The sequence below is a fragment of the Micropterus salmoides genome, unplaced genomic scaffold (genome assembly GCF_014851395.1).
Source record: "Micropterus salmoides isolate LMB-PRFRI ecotype aquatic unplaced genomic scaffold, ASM1485139v1 Ms_hic_scaffold_19, whole genome shotgun sequence".
NCBI classification, from domain to species: domain Eukaryota; kingdom Metazoa; phylum Chordata; class Actinopteri; order Centrarchiformes; family Centrarchidae; genus Micropterus; species Micropterus salmoides.
Window position 1 is genome coordinate 12,290,255 of NW_024041039.1, and position 24,064 is coordinate 12,314,318.

General features: G+C 40.2%; 1 pseudogene; it reads right to left on the reverse strand.

Annotated features, from left to right (window-relative positions):
* Window positions 1–15,763, reverse strand: part of LOC119910134 — a 57,033-nt pseudogene extending 41,270 nt beyond the window's left edge.
* Window positions 15,764–24,064: the final 8,301 nt, after the last annotated feature.

The window sequence follows — 24,064 nt, forward strand, 5'->3', positions numbered from 1 at the left end:
GACCCGGAAGTAAGAGTACAGATATTAAAATAAAAGCCAAGCTTTTACAATGGTAAGATCTGTAAAATTATGCAGCACTAACGTTATACCAGGGTGATGTTAGATGAAAATAAATAAATACACCTGGACCGAGAGAAATACGTTAGCAACAGCAGTTGATTACATGCACCATAATATTGTGCATATATTCATGTAAACAGCAAGAGTCACGTTTTTTTAAGCGCATTGTTTGGTGCAGTACACTTTGGTTGGCTAATATAAGTTAACCTAAGAAATTATTGTGTGTGCAGAGTTGTTACCGTCAGCACTATATTTTTAATATTAAATAAATATTTAATGTGGTTTCCACTGTAATGAACTAAGCTGTTCCCCCTTTCTACCAGCAGGTGGCAGGATTTAAATGAAGGCCTGTAGACCTACTGTGTCTTTATTAAATGTTTTCAATCCAGATTACTGATATAGATGTATTTATTATTGTTCATTTCATTTGGTTTGTAATATTTATGTTTTATTTGCAGCCTAGTTATCATCTTCATCATTCATCCTTGGCCCAGGGTTAAACCTGCATGCCCTTCTGTTCTAACCTGGTTCTAATACTGCTGTCAGCTTCTAGCAGCTCTGACAACAAACTCACATCAGAAATGTCTTAATGTGGGCCATGTGTGGGAGAGAGCGAGAGAGAGAGAGGGCAAGAGAGGAACAGAGAGAAAAAGAGAGGGATGGAAGGAGAGAGAGGGGAGGGAGGCAGCCTACACAATATACACACACAGAGGTACAGACAGTAAAGGTGATGTTGCTATAGACTAAATGAAAAATGGTACAGATATTTATAGTAGTGTTAATGATAACAATCGTAATGTTAAGGATTATAATAACAACAGCAATAATAATAATAATAGGACTAGTAACAATAGTTGTAGCACAGGGTGTCAAGCAGGAACATAGGGGCAGCAGGTGACTCGCAACCACAGATCCACAGCTCCAGAGCCAGAAAACCTGCAGGAAGTGATAGGAGGAGAGAGGAGAGGGACGAGAAAGCACAAGACTACCGGAAAGGAGAGAAGTTGTGGTAGTAACATGCAATAATGGGATGAGGTTGCATTCAGAGGGAGAGAAAGTAGAGGAGAGAGGAGCTCAGTGCATCATAGGAAATCCCCCGGCAGTCTAGGCCTATAGCAGCATAACTAAGGGATGGTTCAGGACTAACCTGAGCCAGCCCTAACTATAAGCTTTATCAAAGAAGAAAGTCTTAAGCCTACTCTTAAATGTGGAGATGGTGTCTGCCTCCTGATCCCAAACTGGAACCTGGTTCCACAGGAGAGGAGCTTGATAGCTGAACGCTCTGGCCCCCATTCTACTTTTGGAGACTCTAGGAACCACAAGTAACCCTGCATTCTGGGAGTGCAGTGCTCTGGTGGGGTAGTAAGGTACTATGAGCTCTTTAAGATAAGATGGTGCCTGACCATTAAGAGCTATGTAGGTAAGAAGAATGATTTTAAATTCTATTCTGGATAGAAATTATATTACTGGAAGCCAAGAAGCTAAGACAGGAGAAATATGATCTCTTTTCTTGGTTCCTGTCAGAACACGTGCTGCAGCATTCTGGATCAGCTGAAGAGTCTTAATGGACTTTTTTGAGCAGCCTGATAATAAGGAATTGCAGTAATCCAGCCTAGAAGTAACAAATGCATGGACTAGTTTTTCTGCATCATTTTTAGACAGGATGTGAAATCGATCTGATAAATAGGACCTAAACCAGCTTAGAGCGGTTCCTTTAATGCCAATGAAATGTTCCAGTCTCTGCAATAGGATCTGATGGTCAATGGTATCAAATGCAGCACTAAGATCTAATAAAACCAGTACAGAGACAAGTCCTTTGTCTGATGCAATGAAGAGGTCATTAGTAATTTTCACCAGTGCTGTCTCTGTGCTATGATGAGCTCTAAATCCTAACTGAAAATCCTCAAATAAACTATTGCTCTGTAGAAAGCCTTAGAGAGAAATGGAAGGTTAGATATAGGTGTATAGTTGGCTAAAACATCCGGATCAAGTGTGGGCTTTTTCAGAAGAGGTTTAATTACAGCTACTTTAAAGTACTGTGGTACATAGCCTGTTGATAGAGATGGATTGATCATATCTAGTATAGAAGTGCTGACTAAGGGTAAAACATCTTTAAGCAACCTAGTCGGGATGGGCAGGTTGATGGTTTAGATGAAGAAATTATTGAAGTTAGTTGGTAAAGATTGAGGGAAGCAAAGCAGTCTAAACATATATCTGGTTTTATAGCTGTTTCTGTTGTGGTGGCAGCCCGGCTGACGGCGAGTGTCCTGGTTTTTTCTCCTTTTTATCAGTTTTTCTGCTTTTTTCCTTGGTTTTCTGTTCTCTGCCTGCCTCCCTGTGTTTTCTCCCCTGTGTGCTCCCTCTCCCTCTGCTCCTGAGCCTAGCCAACTACCTGCACCTGTATCCCATCAGCCACCTCGTCAGCCTGCCACACCTGCCAATAATCACCTCATGACTGCCTGTATTTCAACCCCGGTTCTCCACACCATCCTCGCTTGATCGTCGTTGCTCCATACCCGGTGCCACGTCCGTGTTCAGGCTTCCATGTTTCTTGTTTTTTCACATTTACCCTGTGCCTTGTCACTGTCTTCCCTAACCTTGTCTCTCTGTCTGTTTCCCTCCCAGGTACACTCACCCTCGTCCTCCGTTCGGCTGGGCTCATCCACTGGCCCACTCCTCCTTGGACTTCCCTCACGGCGTCCTCCCTGTTCCCCCGCCTCTCCTCACTTCCTCGGCCCCTGTGTTCCCCGGCTCCCTGGCCCCCTGTCTCCTTGGTTCCCCGTGCCTGTGCTTCCCCGACGTCCTCCTCTCCCTCCACTCCTGTCCCTCTCACCCTTTTTCCTTCAATAAACCTCCTTCCCTCAGAGTGCTGCATTTGGGTCCTCTCTGTCCACACACCACACCTCATAACAGTTTCTAAGGTTCCTGAGTTTAGAGATAAGTTGGTGCCAGTTGATGGCAGGTTTTGGTGAATTATGTTTCTAATAGTTAGAATTTTATCATTAAAGAAGCTCAAGAAGTCGTAACTACTGAGAGCTATGGGAATACTTGGCTCAATAGAGCTGTGACTCTCTGTCAGCCTGGCTACAGTGCTGGAAAAAAAACCTGGGGTTGTTCCAATTTTCCTCTATTAATGACGAGTAGTACGCTGCCCTGGCATTACGGAGGGCCTTCCTATAAGTTTTAAGACTATCTTGCCAAATTAAACGAGAATTTTCCAGTTTGGTGGAACGGCAATTCCTCTCAAGTTTCCGCGATATTTGCTTTAATTTGCGAGTTTCAGTATTATACCATGGAGCTAACCGTCTTTGTTTTAGTATTTTCTTTTTTACAGGGGCTACAGAGTCGAGTGTCATTCGCAGCGAGCCTGCAGCACTATCAACAAGATGATCGATTTGGGAGGGACTGAAATTAGCATAGGAGTCCTCCGTTACTTTGTGACTTGATAATGAATTTAGAGCTGATGGAATCGCATCCTTAAATTTAGCTATAGCACTATCAGACAGACATCTTGTATAGAAATTTTTGCCCAATGGCGTGTAGTTCAGCAATACAAACTCAAAAGTTATGTCGGATAAAGAGGGATTCTGTGGGAACACTATTAAATGTTCAATTTCAATACCATATACCAAAACAAGGTCGAGGGTGTGGTTGAAACAGTGAGTCGGTTCATGAACACTCTGAGAGAAGCCAATGGAACAACACTACCATTGTGTCATGCAAGTGAAGAGAATCCATACAAGTATTTCCATACAACATTTATTCAACATATATGGCACATACATGCTTTCAAAGGCATTGAATGTACATTTACTATACTATTTAAAATGAATAACGGTAAATGATGAATGAGCAACGCTGTATAAAATGTAATAATGTTAACGTATCGATCCTCCACTCCTGCGTTTTAGAGCCTATCATGGTCCGCGTTTGGCAGCGTTCATATTTATAGCTCTACCCGATTAAAATGGAGGCTCTGCCTTTATTTACCCGTTGCCATGGTGAATCGTAGTGTCGGAGCTCCATTGATGATGGCTTTTTTTCATCCCCACACGTGTGCTTCAATCAGGCTCTACATACTCAGAGTTGACTGAACTTATTCTGATCGGCCTTTCTGAAACCGAAAACTCTGAGTTTGACAGCTCTGAGTTCGTCAACCCAGAGTTCAGGTTTACACTCAGAGTTTGTTAAACCCGCTTTCTGAAATAGGGCCCTGAACTGCCGCTGCAAAACCATGGGAGCACAACCAAAACAAAATTATTATCCTTCTCTGGGTTTTATGCCGGATCCAACCATCTTGTTTAGGTTCACACCACCCCTACTGTCCCGGAGTGTATCATTTCAAGGCATTATGTACTTCAGGTTACAGGTTCAACCAAAACACTATGCTGTGTGCATCACTTAAAAGGGTCCCCTGGAAACACTTCCGTTGTGTTGTTGAAAAGTGTTGTGTTGTCAAAATGTGTTGTGTTGTGATGAATTTGAATGTTTTTTCTTAAATTGCAGTGCGTTGGCCTCTCAGGGCCACCGTAGACAATGCCTGACCACACGATATAATAGCTTGTGATGTTATGTAAAATATTGCTCAACTTTCCATTTGTATGGTCATAGATCCTGTATTCAACTTTTAAAAGTTGAACCTACCCTTTGCCAACTTTAACCAACTTAATGCAAAACCCAGAGTTGGAATTTCCTGCCTTAGATCAAATTTAAAAAATAAATAAATAATAAATAAATAAAATAAAGAATAATAATAAAGATTTGCTACAAGAATAGAATTACAGTGTTTATAATGATACGCAAATGAAGAACTAAACTAGGTGGGAGTACTGACCTAACTGAATATTTATTATATATCATTTGCAACTGCATTTCTTTTCTTTTAGAGCTTCCTGGGATCGTCGCCTCACTCAGATGGCTCAGAAGCCACAAAAATCTCAAAGGACCAGCTGGACCCTCACAAGCTCAATGTGCTCATAGGTATGTCTGGCTCCTGCACACGATCACTGTTCTTGCTCTCAATACATGTCAACGGGGTCAGACTAAATAAACAAATATTCTTGTGAAAAAATAATTTTATTTAAAGTATTGTTATATATTAAGTAATTGGCTACTTTTGTACTTCACAAATTGACTGCTGTGTTAATGTGAAATGACATGTAGACAGAATAGTTGTGAAGCAAGTCTGAATGTTTGTGTTATTTGTTGTACCTGTTTAATAACATTTTATCATATACAGCTCCTTGGCTGAATGCACAGTAGTGTTTATGTAATGTTTTTGATTATGTTGTAATGGAAGAACTGTGCATTTACTGGGACGGGTCCCTTGTGGAAAACCATTTCACCTCAGTGTTTCCCACACATTTATTGGGCAGGCCGCCCAGGTAGATTGACAGCCGCCCAAGCAAATTTGGATATATACATATTCGCTCACCTCACTCGGTCGCTCCCTCTCTCTCTCCTGCATGCAAACAACCTGTCTGTGAATTGAATGGTTGGTATCATGAACACCACTGCACAAAGTTATTAGCGAGCATGTAAGGAGCCTAGCCAATAAGGATAGCTATGTTAACTTTAGAATGGGCCTACAGCTGTCGATGATAGCATGCTATTCATAACTGGTAGTCAAAAGGTGCGTTCGAGGTGACTGCGGCTGACTTTTGCCGATTTATAGGCTAGTCAAAGAAAAACAACTGCGTGCGCCAGACATTTGTACTGTATGCTTGTGATGGATTACCTTCTATACAGTTGAGTAAGCGCTTGGACTGCCATACCAATGAGCCTGGCTCTTTGGCGTTGCTGTCAAAGTTGCATGTTTGGTACCCTATAGACCTGTGTTTGAATCTGGGTAGGGTGACTGCTCTCGCAATTGGACGCATATGGTGTCAGAAGTGGGATGGCTTGCCGTGAAGTCATCTGAGCCGGGCCCAGAGTCCGAACCGTATGAGGGACCTCCACGGGTAACATTAATGATGGCATGTGTACTTTTCAGTAATACTGATCATATGTCATCATTTTACTGATTTAATTTTTATTGTTTATTGTTTATATTATTTATTATTATAAGGTATTTTGGTCAAGATGTGATACATGCTGCTGTACCTTTTAAAGAGGTGGTATTATGCTCATTTTCAGGTTCAAAATGTTAATTAGGGGTTGTACCAGAACAGGTTTACATGGTTTAATTTTAGAAAAACACCATATTTTCTCATACTGCACATTACTGCAGCTCCTCTTTTCTCCCTGTGTGTTGTATGCTCCGCTCTTGAGCTACAGAGTGATGCATCTTCCTTGTACAGAATCTTTGTTGGAAAGTTGCACATCAGCAGTTCCCAGATAAGGACTACTAACCAATCAGAAGCAGAGAAGGGCGGGTTGTAAGAAACAAGGTAGTGTGATCCAAATCAAAGCCACTTCAGACTGCGACCAACGTTGAACTGTTGCTGGTGTTCTGACGATCTATGCTGCCTAGCCGAAAAATGCTACCATATCACAAATCGATAGACTCGACTCGGCCCTGCTCCGTTTTCCATTGCAGATAGTACCCAGAGATAGTACGTAGCTTGTCGTCATAGCGACGCCACACACAACTGCCGCAACGTAATGTTCAATACGACACACACCAGCGATCCACACAGTTTTCTCTTTTTTAAGTTAAAGCGTTTCAACATTCCTCAGAATGTAAAGACAGATAAGCGGTATGAGAAACCTTCCAGTTGTGTTTTCCTCTGCCGTTGTTGCTGCAGCAGTCTGCTCACACGCTCCTCCCGCGGGGTTGGCGCAGGCTTCCCCCGCAGCCACTTGCGGAGCTCCTCAACTCCGAAAATATTCAAGCATTTTTGTTCCGCCATCACTTCTCGTAAAACTGTCATTATTCAAACTCAACACAGCTGATTTCTCACCTCAAAACTTCTCAGAAGTGGATTTAGTGATGAAATTACATACGGAAATTGTAAAATATAAAACTTTCTGTTGCTGGCCTCTGTCTGGTGCACGCAATGATGATGCAGTGAATAGTGTATATTCTCTCTGACCAGTCAGCAGTCTGTCGTGTTTTCACGTTACATTTTAGTACACTTGGCAAGCTTTATGACGCGTTTTCATTGTAACGTCACAAGTAAAGGAAGTGAAGGGCTGGACTACAAACGAGCTGTTTTCAGTTCAGAGCAGAGTTTTCTGTGGGAGATGGGAACTCCCTTTGGGCGGGACTTTGGGCTTTTTCATTTTGCAAACCTGTTACATCCACAAAAAAGATATATAACTCAATAAAGGAGAGGGAAAAAGCCAAAAAGCAGAATTCCACCTCTTTAATGTACAGGAATTTATTTTTGCAATATACACAAAATTAAAGTTTTTTAGTTGTCTGTATGTGTGTGTGTGTTGTAAAATACTTTTTTTTTTTTTTACTGGATTTTATTATTATGCTAAAAGGGCATTTTGCAAGATATTTTTAATGTATCATTCCCATACTGAATGGTTTCATAAAGCAGCATCCCAAGATCTTAATAGTGGCTCTTACTATAGTATACTAGTAATAAATTACTAAAATGCTGAAATGCTAATAAAAATGTTCAGGGAACACATTTAAAATATATGTAAACTGTTCTTCAAGTATAGCACAAAAGGGTATTTTAAGTTAAAATTTAAAAAGTATATTTAAATTACAGTAAAGGTACTTAAAATAGGTCAAATTTAACACAACTAAGTATATTAAAATATGTTACAATTATCTTAAAGTTGACTTTAAGTATTTCTAAAATTACACTTAATATACTTTAAGTTGTTCCAAAATAACACATTTAATATACACTTAGTATAGTACAATTAAAATATGATGTGCATCCAAAAAAAGTGCTACTCAAGTATATTTCTTTTTCACTTGGTTAATTACTCATGACACCCATGAGCCTCAGCTGCCGTTGCCATGGAGAAGCTGGTCAGAAGGGTAGCAAATTTAAAACACTTTGTTGTCACAGTTAAGAGCAAAACACAAAGACATAGTTGCAGAATTCACCCACAATTCATTTCTCATGAGGAAATCTTCTCATGAGGAAATTAGGCAAAATACAGTACTGGGCAAAGGTTTTAACCCTAACCACAGGTGTGAAAAAATGCTGTAAAGTAAAAATTATTTAATAATTTAATATAGTGAAAACGCTGTTGAGCAGTCCTGCATATAGTAAAAACGCTGTTGAGCAGTCCAGCGTATAGTTAAAGAGCTGTTGAGTAGTCCAGTGTATAGTTAGAGAAGACCCAGTGCAGAGTTAAAGAGCTGGTGAGGAGACCCAGCGCAGAGTTAAAGTGAGGATAAGCAGTCTTAACATATAGTGAAAATATAAATAAATTACAAAAGTACTGATGAGTAGTTGATAGAAGACATAATAAAGTAATGAATATATGAATATATATTGATGAAATAGTTAATGTGGACTAGTATAGTGTGAAAGACGACTTTGATGTAGTCTTTGATTAAATTGTGATTTAGCTTTGTGCAAAATTAAGTTCTGAAGTGGCAGTCCACACCCAAATAATGGAGACTGGATGAGATAAAGAAAAAAGGAATTTGCTCACGCTAACAGAGAGTGCAGCATAGGAGGGGCACAGAGCAGGAGCTGAGGTGCAGCTGTGTCTGTGTGAGTGAGTGTGAGTGTGTGTGTCTGTGTGTGGGAGGACAGCAGGCAGTGAGAGAGAGAAAAAGAGAGCAGTTCAGCCCTAAACCAAAAGTTATGAGAGTTTTGTGCTCTGTTGCACCTTTATAGTATATATATAACAACAGCACGTTATAGCAAGTTACTCGTGAGTTAATAGTAACAGAATTTATAAAAGTTTTTTGAACCAATAACAGCCTGACAGTAAGCAGATTAGTAAAAGAATGGTGATGACTGCTGGATACGAAAAAGGTAGTGAAGCTGGAGCAGCGTAATAAAGCATTATGATAGTAAAGGAAACTACAGAAAACATTTTTTGGCTGGAACGAACATACTAATATAGATATAGAGCACAGGTGAAACTTGCAGGCAAAAACAGAAATTGTCCTGTGTCCCATTACAACAAAAGCCCAGGGACAGCAACAGTTTGTGCCTTGGAGCTTCTCCGATATGGTTGGTTTAGCCAACAGACTACCAGACCTAAGTGATGGTGCAAATAAATGGATAACCACATTAGAAGAAAGTACAGCAGGAGTGGCAATGGCACTAGGAGACATTAAGGCTCTGCTGATGCACATTGCTGGGAAACATACAACTGAAGAGATCTTCATAGCAGCAAATCTGCCAGAGGTAGCACAAGGAAACAGGGTTGACAGTGTGGCTTTCAGCAGACACCGCAATCAAGTGTGGGCAGAGTTAAGAAAAAAGTAACCAGAGAAAATGGATCCATCGAAACTGGATGGAGAAACACTGAAAGAAGGTGAATATCCAACCAAGTTCCTATATGCCTTTCAAAGGAAATGGAAGGACGAGACAGGAAGTGCCTGGAACACCACCGACACCACAAAGAGCCTGTTCAAGGTGATGGTAAAAAATACCATGCCTCCAGAAGTGCAAAGATGACTGGACAATGTTGTAGGGCTCATGAAGATGGACTGGCCGCTATTCTCTGAGCACATTGTGCATCAGGTGGAGAAATGGAGAAAAGAAAAACAAAGAGAAGAAGAAGCAAATAAAAACTTGACCAATAAGCTGACTCAGCTTCAGCTGGAAAAACTAACCAAGACTAAGAAGGTAAAGAACAACATGCAATGCATGTTCACCAATGAGCCTGCTACAGCTGTGAAGAACTTTAATCACTGCTGTGATTGGACAATACATCGATAGCGACATTTGTGTGACAAGCTACATGTTACGGGGTGTGGTGTGTGGACAGAGAGGACCCAAATGCAGCACTCAGAAGGAAGGAGGTTTATTGGAGGAAAAAGGGGTGAGAGGGACTGGAGGGAGAGGAGGACGTCGGGGAAGAACAGGCACGGGGAACCAAGGAGACAGGGGGCCAGAGAGCAGGGGAACACAGGGGCCGAGGAAGCGTGGAGAGGCGGGGGAACAGGGAGGACGCCGTGAGGGAAGTCCAAAGAGGAGTGGGCCAGTGGGTGAGCCCAGCCGAACGGAGGACGAGGGTGAGTGTACCTGGGAGGAAAACAGACAAGGGACAAGGTTAGGGAAGACAGCAACAAGGTACAGGGTAAACGTGAAAAAACAGGAACATGAAAGCCTGAACGTGGGGATGGCACCGGGTATGGAGCAACGACGATCAAGCAAGGATGGTGTGGAGAACCGGGGTTGAAATACAGGCTGGGATGAGGTTGATTACTGGCAGGTGTGGCAGGCTGACGAGGTGGATGATGGGTTGCAGGTGCAGGTAGTTGGCTGGGCTCAGGAGCAGAGGGAGAGAGAGCACACGGGGGAGAAAACACAGAGAGGCGGGCAGAGAACAGGAAACCAAGGGAAAAAGCAGAAAACTGATAAAAAGGAGGAAAAACCAGGACACTCACCGTCAGCCGGGCTGCCACCACAACACTACAAAACATAAGGACTATGGAAATTGCTGAAATGGACTGATTAATAGGAAAAAAAGGAACTGTGTGATTAACCAGGATGCTACAATTCCACCTGGAACAACAGCAGATCTCATCTGTAGTCCAAGACACTGACTCCACCCCCCGGCACATTGCTTGTGATAAAAATGAGATATGGCTGGAAGAAAAAAATAGCGATGAGTAGAAGTCTATGGAGGATTGAAACACATGCATGCCGCATTAGATATACATTAGGCTACATCAGATAGAACAATACATAAACATATGCATCACAAAAGACAGTATATTATTTAGAGCAAGAAATGAGGGAATAGCAGAAGAGATTTTAACAAATCAAAAAGATATCTACAAAAAAAACATTGGTTTCAGAACATGAAGATGTGTTAAATGTTGTTGTTAAATGTGGAACATGGACGAAAATATAATATCAATTGTAATTTCTTAACTGTTGGATTACTGTCTCCTTAGTTAGTAATTTGTTTGCATTTACATTCCTTTGATAATTTTTTGCAACATAGTTCCTTAAGACTTGAGATAAAGTAAGCTGTCTCATTCTAGTTTCTTGGTTGTGTAGCTTGAAAATTAACTGTCATTTCTTTTTCAAGACATGAAGGCCTTCCAAATTCCAAAGTTTCCAGAGAGTATTTGCTCGCAGTGAGTGTGCGATGGCTGTCCTGGGAGGCACAGAGCAGTTACAATTAAATGGTAAAGAGCACAAAAAAGATTAAAAGATTAAAATTAACTGCAAAGGTGGTCAAAGGAGGGAGCTGTGGCAGCAACATATGTGGTAACAGCACAACTAAGTAGTTAAAGATAAAATAAAAGACATCAGATAAGAAATGGAGAAAGCTTAGAATAAAGGGAAAATAGGGAGAAACGGTTTGACCAACAGGTAGATAATACTGACATACGATATAGCCTTTAGTGAAGGAAAAGTAGTCACAGAGACGGAATAATGAAAGACCCCATCCTGTTAGATAAGGTCTAAAGAGATATGCCCCCAGATGAAGAAACGTACACAGCAAGTGGAAGAAAGATATAAGTAAGTGCATTTAAGGGCCAGTACAGGCAGAAGATGAGAAAAAAGAATTAGGGTCTTTAAAGGGTTGAGTTAAGATAAAAAGGAGAGATGGAAAAAGAGAGGCTATATTAGATAGGGAGGAGAAGAGAGCTAGATATGAATAGAAAGAATAACAACTCCCGAACGAAGTGAAAAGTAAAAACAGATGGCAGAAAGACAAAAGATCTGCCTACAGACCAAGGCACCTGCAGAGCACAACAAACTATGAGACATGACAACTGCGAGACAGAGCTACAATGGACAAGATGGCAGCTCTGAAGTTTCATGCTGGAAGAAGGCGAGAGAGCAGATTCAATATGGACACAGCAGAATGTGAGGAAGAGAGGGAGGGCCACAAACGAGCAGTGATACAGGAGGCGTTCCACAGAGAGGCGTGCCAACCTGATGCATCACAGGCCCAAGCCCACCTCCACTGATGTCAGCATCTTCCCAATGCTGAGGACACGGCCAGTCAGACCACCCCTACCATCTACAGTTGAATCACAAAAAGGACAACACCACCTTAAAGACTGTGAACCTAACAGCACAAAGTTTAAAAGTTCAAGAAGGCTTCACAGTGAAAATCAACTTCAACCAAAATGCTCTCACATGTGACCGAGTGCCGACAGGAAACACCACCAAGGAAGAGCTCTCTGTCTCACCATGATCAACATTACAAATGGTGAGACTGTCAGAGGCCTTGAAAACTGCAACATTTGCTGAAAAAGAACTGTTTGAAGACTGCCCTCGAAAGAGTTTGGGAGTAGGAGTGTTGATCATTTGTAGGAGAAGAAAAAAATAGAAAGACAGGGGAAGAAAAAAGAAAATAGGGACTGATGTTAAACCCAAAAAAATAGCAAGATATGTCATTAATAATTGATTAATTAACACAAATATACTGAGTTAATAACTTTGGTGTCCTACTCTCCTCCAGCATCCACCTGTTACTGAATTTCAGCAAAAAGGGATCAGAATATCAAGCATTCCTTGTGTTTTTAAACAGAGTTTTAGGAAAAGGGGATCTAGTGGGATTATTTTATAGTATAAGTGTTAGAGATTACTATCTGCTCTGGATTTGTGCCGAAGAACAGCCAGCGCAGAGCTCCACAGTGTAGCAAATACAATGACAGGCAGCCTTTCAGGCTTGATTTTAAAGAGGCCGAAAGGAGAAGTCCCATTGAAGCCTTTATAAAGCAATTTCAGCAGCACATTGCTATTGCATGCTTAAATTTGATGATTGTGAGTATTAAATCATGATTGACCTTTGTCATGTATTCCACAGGAACAACCAAGCAACCTGAGACACGTGTGATGCTGAACACCTGAGGTAATTTATGTTTTCTTTCTGTTTTTGTTGAACACCTGTGTTAATTTATGTTTTCTTTCTGTTTTTGTAGGTAGTATTAGTAAACTAGTTTGAAGTATGGAAGAATTTTAGTGTAATGAATAATGGAGTGTTATTTCAAGATTTGCTATTTGAACATCCAATAGCAATCTAATTCAATATACAGATATACAGGAGGTTAGAAGGGTTAAATTGCAAGCAAATATAATATCTAGGAAGCAAACTCATGTTGAAAAAGATAGATATTTTCCTCACAGATAGAGACAATAGTTAAAGTTTCCAAACTACAACAAACAGTATAAAGCTCACTTATTGGTAATAGTAACAGCTGTATAGTACATAGTACAGTTGCAAGCAAGTTAAATAATCCTTCACAGCCAGTCAAAGACCAGAGGAGACCACTCTCCTATGAGGCCTCGTGAGGCAGACACAGCAGCAGGCAAGATCAAGTGCGACCCGCACCACCACAGAAACAACTTTGACAATCACCAGCTATGAGTCCAAGTGAACCAGCAAAGGGAAGAACAAGACTGAAACTACAAACGACTCAACGCCCTCAAATTGGTACCCAGTCTGTTCCCCAAGAGACCTGAGTACCAAAATAAGTCCCACAGTACCACGGACTAAACTTTCAAAATGGACATCATACATGTTTATTGGACATTTTTTTGCACCATTCTGAAGTGTCACATGAATGATTGTTGAAACACTGTTATGTCTGGTTACTGTACTGTAACACAGAAAGTTCACTATGCACCCTGTGATTGTTTTGATGATGTGTGCCTTTCAACACATTAGGTGTTGTTACAGTTGTTAGCTTGCTAAAGTATATAAGAAAAGAACAGCTCACTGCATAAGATATTATTTGATTGTAAACCATTTACAATGTAAATCTCACTATATTATAGCACGTATAGGTAGTTTAATATGTTAAGCTCATTTAAAGGGAAACTCATTTAAAGGGTAATAAGGAGGAGTAATGGAAATCCCTGTCATTATAACTTGCTCAAATGTGTTAGCAACAGAAACAGCCCACCGCATGATTATTGATTATTTCACTACGTGTAAACACTAATTTGCGAATTTTCTTGAAGGTCTGCAAGTCTGAGAAATAGGTTTCATATGCCAAATACAATAGGTCGCCCACTTTCAGTGGTCACAGTGTTGGTGTATAAAGTGTGGGGCTTTACAGCCTCAGAGGAGGGAATGTTGTGAATTATTTTAGAGCATTATAGCCTAAATTGCTACTATTAATTACTAGAGCAATGGTGGTTAAAGTGTTATTTTATAGTGTAAAGTTAGGATCACAGTGTTAAAACTCTATAGCTCTGAGTGTGTGTGCTCCTTTCTGTATCTAACTGCCCAGGCTCAGCAGTAGCACATGTGTGTGAGGGAGCAAGCACAGTGGGATAGCAAAACAGCAACAAAAACACCTGCAAAGGAAAATGTAGAAGCAGAAAAGGTCCAAAAGGAGGTGAAAGTCAGTTGTTACATGGTTTTCATGTCAACTCGGGTCTCTGTTCTGGTAACAGAATGGGGCTCTATTTTGCACCGATCTCTGACACACTCCGGTGGAACTTTTGTATTCTAATTGGTGTCTGTTTTTGTTGACAATAAAAATGTTGGTAAAAGTTCAAGCTTTCTTATCTGGCCCAAATCTTGAATTTTTACACAACATTACTCTATATACACAGATTACCTGGTGACACGAATCAGCAATCAAAGGTACAATCACAATGCTGATTATCTTGCCCATTGCTCATACTTTCTCTTTTAATGAGAGAACCTCACCGGACTTGTCACACAGGTCACACAAGTCACACAAGTTAGAAGCGTAGCATTATGAGAAATGAAATGATCTGGCGTTACACTGGTTTCAGTATTCAAATAGACTGTGACCAGACTAACATCTTCTTAGCTTCATACAGTTCTGGCAAATGAAGTTAACAGATGCCAACAGATTTACAGTCTTGCATGTGTCTAAAAGAAGTTATTATGTATCTTTCAGCAAATATACTGTCATTGGAACTGTTTTATCAGCCATAGTAGGCTTAGTAGTACAGCAGTATATTAGATGCATTTTTAATGATACAAATTTTAATGCTCAAAAATGATACAAACAGGAGTCCACTTTCAACTGATACACCGGTCATTTCCCACAATAGCATTTAAAGAGAAGCCTACATGTGCGAGTAACTCAAACACAAAAGCTTCTAACATTAATATAAACTCACTATGAATGCGGTTGGGACATAGCAGCAATCACAAAATGAAACTTAAAAGTCGTTTAAATACACAGCAAGTGATGGTGGCAAAAATGCACTACGTGTATGTTTTCCTAATGATATTTTAGGACTGCATAAACACTACTAATGTTATGACGTTATTATTGAGTGTCTCCTACGCGAGATGGAATATTGAATGAATATATTAGGTAATACGTAATAGCTATTTTATGGCTACACGTCTCTAAAGCTCATTGGAGAAACACGCGATGGAGGCCAATTATATTTAACATTAGGCCACTACTGATATTTAACAGACAGTAACTCACTCAGAAAGTGGTGTAGACTAAGTCCTGTTGTCGCGCAGCTGCCGAGTGAAGACCCCAGCCCGTTCCCGTGTCCTTGTTTCGGCAGGTGTCACTTCTGCGAGATTAATGTGTGACCTATCATATTCTGTGAAGTTGAGCGCCAGAGGCTTTGTTCACGCTGTGAAGCGGTTGCAGTTTGTAATAGTAATTGGTTATGGTTAGGAAAATGTCGTAGGTGACTAGATGAGAATGGGTGAAAATCGGGACGGGGGGGCGTGGCTACCGGTACAATGAACATTAACCCACGTGAACATCAAAACACAATGCTAAAATTAATAATTTTTGTTCAAGAAGTCACTTGTCTGTTATTAGTAAAAACACAACTGTTGGTTTTTAGGTTATTCATGATCTTTTACCTAATTCTTATAGGCTATTTATATTTTTATTCATGTCATCAGTGCAGTGTCACATCTGTCAGCGCAACACGCGTGTCAGATCTCTCCGCTGTGCCGTGGCTGCCTGAAGAGACACGTTCCCTGTCCTCGCGACTGTAACTTCCACTAACCACAAGAAAACAAAAAGGGGAAAAGAGCACGACGAGTGTTACTTTGTGGCTATAACAACGCTGTTGACATAATCGATAACCTGCAACCCCTGCTGGAGCAAGAGAACTACAACGATCAGAAGGCTATTTAATAGGCTATAATCAAAACTCATGTCATGAAAGGGATCGGGACAACTGCTCGTAATTCGGGACTGTCCCGGATTTTTCGGGACGTCTGGTCACCCTATCGTTTGGGTTTAGTCATGTTTACTGTTACACCTGTGATACCGGTGTAACACCAAAATCTGTGACCTATCAGATTCTGTGACTACACCCAAACGACAACGTTTTCCTAACCATAACCAAGTATTTTTAGTGCCTAAAACCTACCAAGTACCTTTTGTGCCTAAACCTAACCATCTGCAAAGGCTTCACAGCGTCAACAAACCCTCTGGCGCTTAACTTCCCATTTGGGACACAGAATTTTGGTGTCACACCCTCCCTTCTGGTATTCCTCAGTCACCCACGCTGTTTAAAGGTTTATTCACCTTTGGATGTGGGCGTGTCATCTACTGGAAATTTACAGTTTCCAATTCACCTAAGACTTGAAAGTAAACCAAATGGGAAAACCCCTTCAGAAAGGCTCAACAGGCTGCATGGCAGGTTCATAACAAGATTTTATTGCTTTGGGATGACAGTGCTACTCACTGATGCACCTTGCTGCAGATATCTGTCGTACCCAGCAAATAAAATAAATCAGAAAATGACATTGTGATAGGAGTGTACTTTAAACGGGCAATTTATAAGGCATAACAGCTGTAACATGATGCATGCACACACACATGCAGCTAGACCATTACTTGAAAAACGTAAATTAAATGACCACTAATCACCTTGCCCCATTGTTTAGCACACATGCAAAATAACAACGACAAGGGCAACACAGTAGAGTTGCATAATGCGAGGGGTTGTTGTTTCTGTAAGTGTGAAACATGGGACTCTCCGGGATGATAACAAAATGACAAGTTTATGTTAAGGCCACTAGTTTTAATTTTTTGAACGTGTCTAATTACTCATGACACCCATGAGCCTCAGCTGCCGTTGCCATGGAGAAGTTGTTCAGAAGGGTAGCAAATTTAAAACACTTAATTGTCACAGTTGAGAGCAAAATACAAAGACATGGCTGCAGAATTCACCCACAATTCATTTCTCATGAGGAAATCTTCTCATGAGGAAATTAGGCAAAATACAGTAGGCTACTGTGCAAAAGTTTTAACCCTAACCACAGGTGTGGAAAAATGCTGTAAAGTAAAAATTATTTCAAAAATAGACATATTAATAGATTGTATTTAAAAAAATTAATAAAATGCAAAGTGAATGAGCAGAAGAAAAACCTTAATCAAATCAGTATTTGGTGTGATCACCATTTGCCTCCAAAACAGCATCAACTCTTCTAGGTACACTTCAAGTCAAGGGATTTTGTATGCACATTGTCAGCTGTATGATTAAACAATTATACCAAACAGGTGCTAATAATCCCCAATTCAATGTAGGTTGAAACACAATCATCAACCTAAACAGAAACAACTGTGTAGGATGAATACAACCTGGTGACAGGGAGAAGTTGCTGAAGACCGTTTACAGTCAAAAGTCATACACCGTGGCAAGACTGAGCACAGCACAAGCTAGTTATACTCCATCCGCAAGGTTTCTCCCAGGCAGACTGGGGTTTCCAGATGTGCTATCCAAGCTCTTTTGAAGAAGCACAGACGAATGGGTAAAGTTGAGACAGTGGTCAGTCAAGGAAACTTACTGCAGCAGATGAAAGACACATCATGCTTACTTCTAGTGCTGACTGGTGAATCTTATTTACATTGTCATCGCAATATGAACATGCGGGATAAACAAAACAAGGTAACAAGTGGGCATGTGGTTAAAGACTGTAGTTTTTATTATCAGCCATCCTTTGCCCTGTCTTTTGTCTGCTCCTCCACCCACCCACACACACACACACACACTTTAACAATTTATTTAGGTCCACTTAAAAGAAATAAACACAGGGACATACATATTATAGGTGCAGTCAAATATAGAAACATTTTGGACCAGTTGCAGACAACAGACAGTGAAGGGAAGGTAACTCTAAATTACTCGAGTAGCAATGCTCGTTACTGTAAGTCCATGCAATACAATTTCTCGAGCGTAAAGAAAATACTTAACTCAATACTGCTATTTAAATATTTAAAACATTTTATTCTAGAATAGTGAATTTAAAAACAACCAGGCCTGGACTGATGAGTCAAAGTTTGATATATTTGGCTGCAGCAGAATCCAACGAAGGTTAAAGTCAAGGGCAGAAGGCAGTCTGTTCCCTGAAGGGCTTGAGAGCGATACAAAAATGAGTGTCTGCAGGGAATGACCCCAAACATACAGTGAAATTCATTAAGAACCATCTTCAGCGTAAAGAAGAACAAGTAGTCCTTGAATGGTGTGGCCACCAAAGAGCCCTGATCTCAGCATCGAGTATGTGTGGGATTACATGAAGAGAGAGAAGCAATTGAGGCTGCATAAATCCACAGGACATCTGTGGATAGTTCCCCAAGATGTTTGGGTCAACCTACTTGCCGAGTTCCTTCAAAATCTATGTGCAAGTGTACCTAGAAGAAGTTATGCTGTTCTAAAAGGTGTCCACACAAAATATTCTCTCAGTTCACTCACTTTGCATTTTGATAATTGATGAATATAATCTACTAACGTGGCCAATTTTTAAAGTATTCTTATTTTACAGCATTTTTCCCACACCTGCCTTAAACTCTTGCACAGCACGCTACTGTATGTGTCACCAAAAGTAAATGTGTAATCATTTCCAAACAGACCTGTCTCTCTCTCGTTCACTTTATTATGTGACCATCTCTATATACACAGATGCCCGGTGACACAAATCAGCAATCAAAGGTACAATCACAATGCTGATCATCTTGCCCATTGCTCATACTTTCTCTTTTAATGAGAGAACCTCACCAGACTTGTCACACAAGTCACACAAGTCACACAAGTTAGAAGCGTAGCATTATGAGAAATGAAATGATCTGGCGTTACACTGGTTTCAGTATTCAAATAGACTGTGACCAGACTAACATCTTCTTAGCTTCATACAGTTCTGGCAAATGAAGTTAACAGATGCCAACAGATTTACAGTCTTGCATGTGTCTAAAAGAAGTTATTATGTATCTTTCAGCAAATATACTGTCATTGGAACTGTTTTATCAGCCATAGTAGGCTTAGTAGTACAGCAGTATATTAGATGCATTTTTAATGATACAAATTTTAATGCTCAAAAATGATACAAACAGGAGTCCACTTTCAACTGATACACCGGTCATTTCCCACAATAGCATTTAAAGAGAAGCCTATATGTGCGAGTAACTCAAACACAAAAGCTTCTAACATTAATATAAACTCACTATGAATGCGGTTGGGACATAGCAGCAATCACAAAATGAAACTTAAAAGTCGTTTAAATACACAGCAAGTGATGGTGGCAAAAATGCACTACGTGTATGTTTTCCTAATGATATTTTAGGACTGCATAAACACTACTAATGTTATGACGTTATTATTGAGTGTCTCCTACGCGAGATGGAATATTGAATGAATATATTAGGTAATACGTAATAGCTATTTCATGGCTACACGTCTCTAAAGCTCATTGGAGAAACACGCGATGGAGGCCAATTATATTTAACATTAGGCCACTACTGATATTTAACAGACAGTAACTCACTCAGAAAGTGGTGTAGACTAAGTCCTGTTGTCGCGCAGCTGCCGAGTGAAGACCCCAGCCCGTTCCCGTGTCCTTGTTTCGGCAGGTGTCACTTCTGCGAGATTAATGTGTGACCTATCATATTCTGTGAAGTTGAGCGCCAGAGGCTTTGTTCACGCTGTGAAGCGGTTGCAGTTTGGTTAGGTGTAGGTACCAAAAGCACTTGGTTAGATTTAGGCACCAAAAGTAATCGGTTATGGTTAGGAAAACATCGTCGTAGGGTGACCAGATGAGAATGGGTGAAATTCGGGACGGGGGGGCGTAGCTACCGGTACAGTGAGTGTCAATGAACATTAACCCACGTGAAAATCAAAACACAACGCTAAAATTAATTATTTTTGTTCAAGAAGTCACTTGTCTGTTATTAGTAAAAACACAACTGTTGGTTTTTAGGTTAGTCATGATCTTTTACCTAATTCTTATAGGCTATTTATATTTTTATTCATGTCATCAGTGCAGTGTCACATCTGTCAGCGCAACACGCGTGACAGATCTCTCCGCTGTGCCGTGGCTGCCTGAAGAGACACGTTCCCTGTCCTCGCGACTGTAACTTCCACTAACCACAAGAAAACAAAAAGGGGAAAAGAGCACGACGAGTGTTACTTTGTGGCTATAACAACGCTGTTGACACAATGTAGCCTATAGATAAGCTGCAACCCCTGCTGGAGCAAGAGCACTACAACGATCAGTAGGCCTACTATTTAATAGACTATAGGCCTAGGCCTAATCAAAACTCATGTCATGAAAGGGGTCGGGACAACTGCTCGTCGGGAATATCCCGGATTTTTGGGGGACGGCTGGTCACCCTATCGTTTGGGTTTAGTCACAGAATCTGATAGGTCACACATTTTGCTGTTAACACCTGTGACACCAAAATCTGTGATCTATCAGATTCTGTGCCCCAAATGGGAAGTTAAGCGCCAGAGTTGACGCTGTGAAGCCTTTGCAGTTTGGTTAGGTTTAGGCACCAAAAGTACTTGGTTAGGTTTAGGCACAAAACGTAGCCTACTTGGTAAATTTTAGGCACTAAAAGTAGGCTACTTGGGTAGGCTATAGTCACAGAATCTGATAGGTCACAGATTTTGGTGTCACACCCTCCCTTCCGGTATTCCTCAGTCACCCACGATGTTTAAAGGTTTATTCACGTTTGGATGTGGGCGTGTCATCACGTAGGATAGGTGGTGGGTTTTGTACCACTGACACACATAAATAGCCCTTCTTAGCAAATGGCCTTATTAATCAAGATTAAAACTGCATGTCACACTAAGCAAAGCGTGATTTAGAGTAGGTTATTTTAAGCTATCAGAAGAGGTCATATCATATGAAATAGGCTATGACGTGATCGCCTTCACTGCATGGTGCTCTGTGCTTGGCCAACAGTCAACCCGCAATGGCTACACACATTTGTAGTTTACTTAACAGCAACAAGGAGGTGAATCCGTTTAAATAGGTTATATTCAGAGAACTTTCCATACAGTACATTAGTTCATGTCAAAACATGCCATAGGCCCATAGGTGTCATTTACACTGGGGATGCTGGGGACATTTCCCCACTACATTTTGAAATGGCTGATTTTGTCCCCATCACTGTTTGAAAGCATTTGTAAAAATGTTCTGAAAAATAGCTTCACCAAGAAATGTTAACTAACAAATGACAATGCTTTGAGAAAGGTTTTATTTGCACAAATATTAAATGCAATTTAAATATAGGCGAAACAAATGTACATTGTCCAAAAAAGTAACTAAAGCTAAAAAAAACAAATAAGCAACTGATGACTGCATTATATTCTATTTTTATTTCATATTTATGAACTGTGATATCTATGAACTTATAAACTGGAGCAGAAATGTCTCTAGAACGCAGGGAATTAAGTGTTCTTCTTCTGAGGGAGGAACACCAGGTCCCCTACTCATATATTTCAGCATTTCATTTTCTTCAAAATAGTGTTAAAAATCTTCTTATCTTGTTTTTGACCACCATCACCTCTCATGACACATTTGTATCATCGTGGCCCTAATCTGAGCCTTTCTGTCCCCACCACTTTTCAGCACAAAGTGACACCCTTGCATAGGACTACATGAGCCACAGAAGGTTAGCTTAAAATAGGCTACAGTACAATTGATTTCTTGGCATAGGCCTACTCACATTGTTACTGAAAGATGAAAATAACCGTTTAAAATATAGACTAAAAGATAAAGCATTAATGTAGGAATACTAACAATAAAACAGTAACAGTAAAATGCTCCACATACATTTGAAAATCCCTCTTAAATTAGCCTACCTTTTTGGCCTTTGCTCTGTATTACAGACACTCCATTTCGCTTGGGAGAGTTACTATGTACAAATTATTTAACCCATATGCTGTTTTTCACAAGCAGTCCATTCTCCCTTTCTGAACCAAACTGCTGTGTGGTGAAAACTTGAGAAAATGAACTCAGTTTGACAAGTTTCATCCTTCTTGATCTCAAGTTACTAAGCTACACAAGTATCACTCCAGGCTCCATTGCAAATTTAAATGATACTGTAGTCTTCGCCCTTTGAGCAAAAAGCTCTAGCACCACCTTCAAGACACAAGAAAACCTAGGCACTGTTTAAATAAAGATTAGGGATAAGTTGCCTCATTCACTCAACACTTTCAAAGCTTTATGTGTGAGGATTTTAACTTTGTGGTATGTTTACGTTTTAATTAGATTTTTAAAAAAAAAATGGATTGCAATTTTTTTTTACAACTCTGTAAGTACAATATAAACTTGATTTATGTTGAGGATGAGGATTCGTTTCTGTAGTTCAAGTAGTAGTGACATTAAGGAAAAGTAATCTCTTTGGGAGTCAACACTTTTAAGAGTAAACCTTGTTTTCCACCAGCAGATGTCACCAGGGTTCATGTACGTTTTGATAGTTTGTTTTTTCGTTTGAACCAATAAACGAATAAACGAGAAAAGAAAGACCGGTGGGCCAGGTGACCCGGAAGTAAGAGTATAGATATTAAAATAAAAGCCAAGCTTTTAGAACGGTCGGATCTGTAGCATTATGCAGTCTTTCCATACAACATTTATCCAACATATATAGCACATACATGCGTTCAAAGGCATTGAATGTACAATCTATGGCTGCAGAACATTGACTGTGAAGCCATGAGGTAAGAACATTTTACGAGGTCCTCAAAAGAAAGTCCAAAAATTTTATTACATTATTAAAACAGGCTGTCAACGCTGATAATGTCTTCTCAGGACGTCAGTCAGGCCTCTGAGGTCATATTTAAAATGTTCTGGCTGATATTGTACAACTGTATGCTAACAAATACAAAAAAAAAATCAAGAAAAAGACTACTTTGGCTATTTATTTGAACTTTGACCTGACCAAGCAGTTCTTCCCTCCTATGTTTTATGTGCAGAAAAGCTGCCAGCCAGAAGACCTGCTGGGCCTCAGCAAGTACAGGATGCCCACACCTATAAAGTCAGCACTGTGGCCCTGATTGTTGATCAGGTGAACACTGGGTGGTCAGCATTTCTTTCAATAACAGGTGTGGAGTCTGAGGTCAACACTTTGAGGGACACTATTAGAAATTAAGAAGGCCACATGCCAAGGTAGTTTTTGTTGCTTTTTAATAGTTTTTTGCTTGAAATGAAAAGATTTAAGCATACTGTTGTACAATATCAGCCACAACATTTTAAATATGGCCTCACATACCTGACTGACGTCCTGAGAAGACATTCTCAGCATTGGCAGCCTTATGTTTTTGGACTTTCTACGGGCCTGCTGTTCTTGAGAACCCCATAAGTGTTACCTTATGGCTTCACAATCAGTTCTGCAGCCATAGCTCGTATATTTATATTATTACATAATATTACATGACGTTAATTATTGCCATGGATGTATGCTATACAGTGGTGCTCAAAGTTTCTGAACCTTTTTGAATTTTCTGAATTTACTGGCTTCCTGTCTCACTCAGTATTAAGTGCAAGATGTCCCTCCTTACCCATTAGTGCATCCATGGTGAAGGTGAGATTGTACATTCAATGCCTTTGAATGCATGTATGTACTATATATGTTGGATAAATGTTGTATGGAAAGACTTGTATGGATTCTCTTCACTTGCATGACACAATGTGAGTGTTGTATGTTACACACTGGAATGTGTATGGAGAAGAAAGATTCACACAGTAT